This window comes from Daucus carota, chromosome 4 (genome assembly GCF_001625215.2).
Source record: "Daucus carota subsp. sativus chromosome 4, DH1 v3.0, whole genome shotgun sequence".
Classification (NCBI taxonomy): Eukaryota; Viridiplantae; Streptophyta; class Magnoliopsida; order Apiales; family Apiaceae; genus Daucus; species Daucus carota.
The window spans coordinates 49403049-49410087 of NC_030384.2; the positions used below are offsets into that span (position 1 = coordinate 49403049).

Consider the following 7039-nt stretch of genomic DNA (forward strand, 5'->3'; position numbering starts at 1 on the left):
GGCTTCCCGTCCGAACATTTTACTTTCAGTACTACATTACAATTATGTAATTGTTTCCCTTCCAATGAATAAAAGCTCCTACTTCAAATTTTTTGAGTAATTTCAACTTGCTAAACACTCCAACCGATCCCGTAACTCGGGGCAACCTGATCAAAATTACGGGACCGTAGGAGTTGGCCTTGGTTCGACTTAATATTTGCACGATTGTTTCTATCTGTAATGGGGCCGATCGAATTCCTAACTTAAACATAGTAACAATCTCCAAATACTGGGGGAATCCAGAGGCATCGTGCTGAAGCCGACATCTAGGCTAAAGATATACAACTTGAAAATTATGATAAACATGTATCGAGACCCTTCGGTCGGAGACATACATAACATTTAAAATAAACATGTATCGAGACTCTTCGGTCAGAGACGTACATAAAAACATGTATGGAGACGATTTAAGTCAAAGACATACATCGGCATTATCTAAACATTATCGAAAACATACATCGGAAAAAGATACATGTATGGAGATAAACCAAGCATCGAAAGCAAGCCCGAAGGCAAAATTAATTAAAAGCCCGAAGGCGAAATATTTGTACAAAGCCCGAAGGCAGAACGTTTTTACAAAATAAAAGCCCGAAGGCAAGCAAACTACCGAAAACTACTCCGAGTAATCAGTCTCGGGATCAGAAGAAACGACGAGAGGCTCGTCCGGATCATCACGGCCGACCGGATCCGAAGCACCTTCATCCAGAAGAAGCTTGTGATCCAGGCCTTCCTTATGAGCCCGACGAACCGCCTCGTCGTACCCGATCTCGAGGAACCGATCCTCGGTCTTCTCCAGAATCTTCTTCGTCTTCTTCTCCCTTCGACGAGCAGCTTTCAGGGCCAGGTTCCGACGCTGGACCCTCCTTGTCAGAGTATCAACCTGACCCTTCAGTCGACCTTCCGATTCCCGAAGGTCTTTTATATCCTGGTGGGCGGCATCCAGCTCGGTCTTTAAAGCCGCCAGGGTGTCTTCAGCAAGATTGGCCCTGATAGTGAGGGCATTGACCCCGGCCATCTGCTTCTGCATGTCCTGGACTTTATCAGTCACCGCCGCCGCCCAGGGAGAAGCCTGCACAAAACTAGACAAGTTAAAATCACGTCCGAAGCCTATAAAATAAAGGGGGAGAGAATAACAATATACTTACCAACGAAAGGAAGCACATGAGCTGCTCACAAGCTTGCAGCGCCGTGGCCGACTCGTAGGTTCCCCTATCGGCCGGAAGAATCTGGGACCTGCAGAAATCTCCAGAAACGTCCTTGATCCGGTCGGGAGCCAGGATCGCTATCGAATCGGTCGACAAGACCGACCATTCAGGAACATAAGGCCGAACCTCAGACGAACCGTCCGGCCTATTCCTCTTCCTGGGAGCCTCGGGGGCCGGAACCTCCACGACCTCGGAGGATTTCTCGGTCGTCCCATCCGCCCGACCAACCTCTGGACTCTTCTCCTTAGCCACATCCGCCTGGACTATGGCACCAACTGTTGTTTCGCCCCGGGCCTTTGCCTCGGCCTCCTTCTTGGCCGCCATGGCCTTCGCCGTCTTCCTCTTCAGGGCTTCGGTTCGGGAAGACACTGCACAAGAAAGACATTGTTAAAACGATAAACCGGTATAAATCAAGTAATCAAGGGAAAAGCATAGAAGAAATAGAAGGACTACCGTCACTACCCCAAAGAGTAAAGAGCCACTCTTTCTCCCGACTGGTCGACAGCAGAATCCGGTTCGGCTCCTGGACTTTGTTCAATTTCTCAAAGTCCTCCAGGTCCTTACCGGCCAAAGGGGGAGTGGTGATGATAGAAGGGTCTACCTCCCTCCACACAGAGAACTTGTGGATCGAGTGACCCCCCAAGTAGAACCACCGTTCGTGGGTACCCTTGTTGCTCGAGTTGGTTTCGCACCAATTCGGTCGGCCGGTCTTGCGGCCGATGGTATAAAAGCCATTGCTCTTGGCGTTTTTCTTGAAATCATGATGATTCCAGAAGAGAGCTGGCCGAGGAGACACGCCAGCCATTAGACACCGATGCTGGAATACATTTATGTACGTAAATCCGTTCGGGTCCAATTGGCCTAAGGCGATCCCCGTCTGCTTCAGAAGTTTCTTCAGCAGGGGAAGCATCGGGAGCCGAAAGCCGCACTTGAAGGCGTTTTCGGAGATACCGACACACCTGTGTCCTTCTTCCGACTCAGGTGTTTGGTAGATGCAATCGCTCTCTACGGCCGGGTAAATATCCCACGACCGATGTATCTGGTACTTTATCCGAAACGACTTTAGATCCGCTTCGGTCAGTAAGGAAGGAAAGTTGGCCATAGGAAACTTCAGTGCATCACTGAAGTGATCCGCAGCCGAATAAGAAGTCCCGACTATGTTGTCCGACCGATCCATTTGCCTGCAAACGAGAGAAGGCAAATATGAGCCATGTACTCGGAAAGAAAGAAAAAAGAAGAAAAAGAGGGAAGCCCGAGTACAGAGGGCCGAATCGGGTCGGGCCAACAGGACTCGACTAACCTAACCCTAGAAAGCCAACTCAGGCTTCAAACGTTCAACAAAGAGTTAAAGCACAAATAACACAATGAGTGGAGGAAACGACGGCGACAAGTCACCGGTTATAAACTCAGAAACCGCCGGAAAACCCCTATTACGATCCTGATCTACGACTACCAGAACAATGCAAGCACATGACAAAAACAAAAAAGATTCCCAAAATCAGCAAGCCGGCGGGACAACTTCTACCAGGAAAGAAAATGCGCAAAGCAACAAAAGTTACAAAACACAGTACACTAACATCTAGCCTCCTAAACATAAAGGATGATAACTGACAAAGAAGAGAGAACAACTTACTTGTTGTAGAGGAGATGCGGAGAAAACGGGTGAAAGGAGCCGGAGAAAGAACCACCGCCGGTTAACAACTAGCGCCTGAGAGCAAAAAGCTTGAAGAGAATGGAGAGTTAAGAAGAGAACAAGAGGGTATTGGAAATATGAAAAGAAACGGGTGGTAATGATTTGTATTTATAAACGAATTGTGAAAAGGCGCGCCCTATTAATGGCACCCCTTGGAATGCACGGCCCAGATTTAGCGCGTATCTCGAGGTCACGCCATCCGGCGCCCCAAACGACACCACGCGTCCATCGGCCCGAGCATTTTGAAATCAGACCGAAGCGACTGATCAGCTCCCACTACAGCCTCCCCCTGTCGGTCGGTCGAAGACAATTTAGGCTTCGGCCACGCTTACAACCCGACCGAAGCCTGGGGACATGTTGGATTATAAGCCTTGGCCCATTTCGTCAAGGCCCAAAAGCAGGTCCGGCCCATTGAACTTAAACGTTACTATTGCAACGGTCGGGGCGAGAGAATCCCGCCTCCTTTACTCGCCATAACTTCCCTCCCGCATCGGGCGGGAACGTTACAAAACTCAGGTTCATCTCCCCCCTATATAAAGAAGGTAAATCGAGGGTAATAGACATTCACAACTTTACACACTTTTACATACTCGCTTGCAGTTCTACAAAACCCCTTCCTTGAGCCACTAACTTATTCTCACGCCGGAGGTGAATCGGGGGACAATCCCTCGCATTCTTCTCTATTTCAGGTCACTCTCAGGCTTCGGCATCCGGCAGAACTTTGGCTCCAACAGGTACTTTTATAGAAGCGAAGAACTGTAGATTCTGGGGGGAGGTTCCTGTTAGTGAAGCAGAAGTGGTAGGCGTGCGTGAAGCTCTGTCATGGCTCAAAGATATGCACTGCCACAATGATGAAGTCATAGTGGAATCGGATTCTCAACTTGCGATCAAAGCTATTCAAGGCCATAGTCTGAATTATTTAGAGATTGGTGATATTGTTGAGAGTTGTCGGCAGCTTCTCACGAGTTTGCCTAAGATTTCAGTTAGTTTTATCCGGAAAAATGCAAACAGGGTAGCACATGACGTGGCTAAAATCCCTTGTTTAGCAAATTCCTATAATGTTTTCACGTCTCCTCCTACGTGTTTGTTGGAGGCCCTTTCTTAGGGCTGTAATTCGAGTCGAGCGGCTCGCGAGCTCGCCCGGCTCGAACTCGTTTAAGTGGGCTCGGCTCGGCTCGACTCGTTAAACGAGCCGAGTTCGGGTAAAGGTTTCGACTCGTTTAATTAAACGAGTCGGCTCGACTCGACTCGTGAAATTAAACGAGACGAGTTCGGGTAGAGGTTTGGGCTCGATTAAGTGTAAAATTATACGAGCTGGCTCGCTCGGCTCGTTAAAACCGGCTCGTTTAGCTAAATGAGCCGGCTCGACTCGACTCGTGAAATTAACCGAGTCGAGTTCGGCCAAAGATTTAGGCTCGATTAGTTAATCGAGACGGCTCGATTAAAGTTGGCTCGAATTAGGCTCGGCTCGAAACTCGCCCGGCTCGACTCGAATTACAGCCCTACCCTTTCTTATGATATTTCGTTTTGAATGAAATGAATCAGTTAATTTCAAAAAAAAAAATAATAATAATTCTTGCGAGTCAAAAATACTAGACATTGTTCTGACATTATTTTTAAAAAAATCTTTTTATGAAAACATAAGCCTTAACAATGAAATTCATGAGACGAAAAGACAGAACAAAAGTATATTCCAAAGGCTTCATGTTCCTCGGCAGCCACCTGAATATGTTGACGCAACTGAAGTAGACAATGCAAATAGCTCTAATATTTTTTTTTTAAGTTGGTCTTCAAAACCAGGGGCGTGAGTCGTTTCGTAATGCCTTTATTTGACAAATATTTATATATTTCCGCCAGTGCCGCATTATTTTACCCATTTAATATAATATATAGCTTATTCGTAATTACATGCTACTTTTGAAAAAGGTATCTGAACTACAAAAGTTTTTCAACCACAGACAAAGCCTAATTATTCAAGGCTATCTAGGCTTAGGTCGATAGAATGAGAATTTGAACTAATTATTCAGTTTTTGGACGAATTATATTTTTTTTTGAATAATTTATAAATTAGCATTCATTGTAGTCAAACATGACTGTTAAAATATTTTTCGACTGTCTATATGTAAGTTAAGAGTTTTGACTGTATATATAAAATTTATATCTCTAATCTATTTTTGAATAAAAATATTAATACTATACATTTTATAAAATATAAGAAAAGTATAGAGTCCAAATATCTAAATATATTACCTGAAAATAATGTTTCGCTCAATTTCCTATTGGGCTCCATCTTAGGATCCGCTAGATCTGTTGCATTACTGGGCCAACAAGTGGGATATGTTAAATGGGCCATACAGCAACACCGCTTTTCACAAATCTGGGCCTCAATTGGATCAAGCTAGTGTCGTCTTCATCGTTAGTCTTCTAAAACCCTCGTCGCCATTTTCAAACTGCTCGAATCCTCCATCTCTCTGTAAGCAATTTCTCAACCTCTCTTCAAAAATCTAATTCTATATATTTACTGCCTATAGTTATTAACTGTGTTTAAGTCTGATTACTCGAGCATCAATATTAAAGTGAAATTAGTATAAAATGCAAATTTATTATCTGTATTTTGAGATTTTAGAACCGATATTTTATAATAGTTGTTGTTTTACTGTATTGATGTTTTGGTTGTGTAATTGTGCTATACCGTTTGTGTAGTATTCGTGTTTAAGGTTTATTAGTCGTGTTAAGCTGCTGTATTTCGATAATCGATTTAATAAGTGGCGGTAGCTGTTCCAAGTTGGTGTCGAAGAGAGCTGTGCTTCCGTATTTCGATTCGGTCTGTTTTTGTTCTGAATGATTATATATATATGGCAACGTGAGTTATTGTGGGGGGAAGCTTTTTCTTACAAATGCTAAGATAGTTAAGCGCTTTTTTTTTGTAGAGGGTATGATGTGTTGCACACGGGGTGGTGAATTTGGGATGTGCTAGTGTGCTCGGTCGACTATGTGGCATTTTGACATTTACTGAAATTCAATGAATATTAGTATGTAAACATAATGGAATAGAATTTTATCAAGACAGATAATTTTGGGCACAATCAAGCCGGTTCTTGTGAAAACCAAGCTGGGTTTTTAGTCTTGTTAGACACTGACGCCTACTTAGAATACTTGTTTGAGTTTTGTGGAATGAATGGCTCATACATTTTTTTTGATTATTAAGTTTAAAATTATTATGCCAGCTCCCTGATATTTTATTTGAACTTACTGACCCCTAGTAATCAGATGTGTATATCTGCGAAATCAACTTTTAACACTGCCTCTATTATCGATATGGCTCTAGATATTCTTCACCCTTGATAGCCCAAAGGTCCATACCAGCACACTTAGTCAAAAAAAATTTACTGTGATTTTTTTTTTTTATTGTGAGGTCAAATAAGAGTGTAGGGGGTTAGTAAAGGTTTTTTAACACGGAAATTCTTCTTAAACATTTCCTGTCATTTTTAGGTTTTAGAAAACATGCTGAATGCTTTCAAGGCTTATAAAGCTTGTGTTCCGATTGCATGGAGTCCGAACCTATACATAACTCTGGTCAGGGGAATACCTGGAACCAGGCGGCTTCATAGACGTACTTTGGAAGCATTACGTTTAAGGAAGTGCAATCGCACTGTCATGCGATGGAACACTCCTACTGTTAGAGGAATGCTTCAACAGGTTTGTTCAGTTCTAATAATACATGATTGAAACAATTTTTCTGAACACTTATTAACTCAATGGTTACTCTAATTTCCACTTAGGTTAAGAGATTGGTTGTGATTGAGACAGAGGAAATGTATAAAGCTCGGAAACAAAAGGATGCAGACCATAGTGCTATACGAGCACCACTTGTTGTAAATCATATCCCTATCTCCGCAAGTGGTTCTTCCCAGCAATCCATGTAATTCATATGAAGTAAGTGCCTTGTTACCTGATTAGAAGGGCTTTTGTTGATCAAATCGAGCAAAGAGAGTTCTTGTGTTGCTTGGGTGCTGTCTTTGTTCTAAAAACTTTCTTGTAGCTTCTTATTAGTTCTAAGACACGTGGTTGAAATAATTCATAATGTTATTTCTTTATCTCA

General features: G+C 43.3%; 1 non-coding gene across 1 annotated transcript; it reads left to right on the top strand.

Annotated features, from left to right (window-relative positions):
* Positions 1–5283: 5283 nt before the first annotated feature.
* Positions 5284–7039, top strand: LOC108216630 (uncharacterized). Its single transcript, XR_010291609.1, has 3 exons — positions 5284–5410; positions 6430–6636; positions 6720–7039. It is a non-coding gene; the product is annotated as an uncharacterized LOC108216630 (transcript).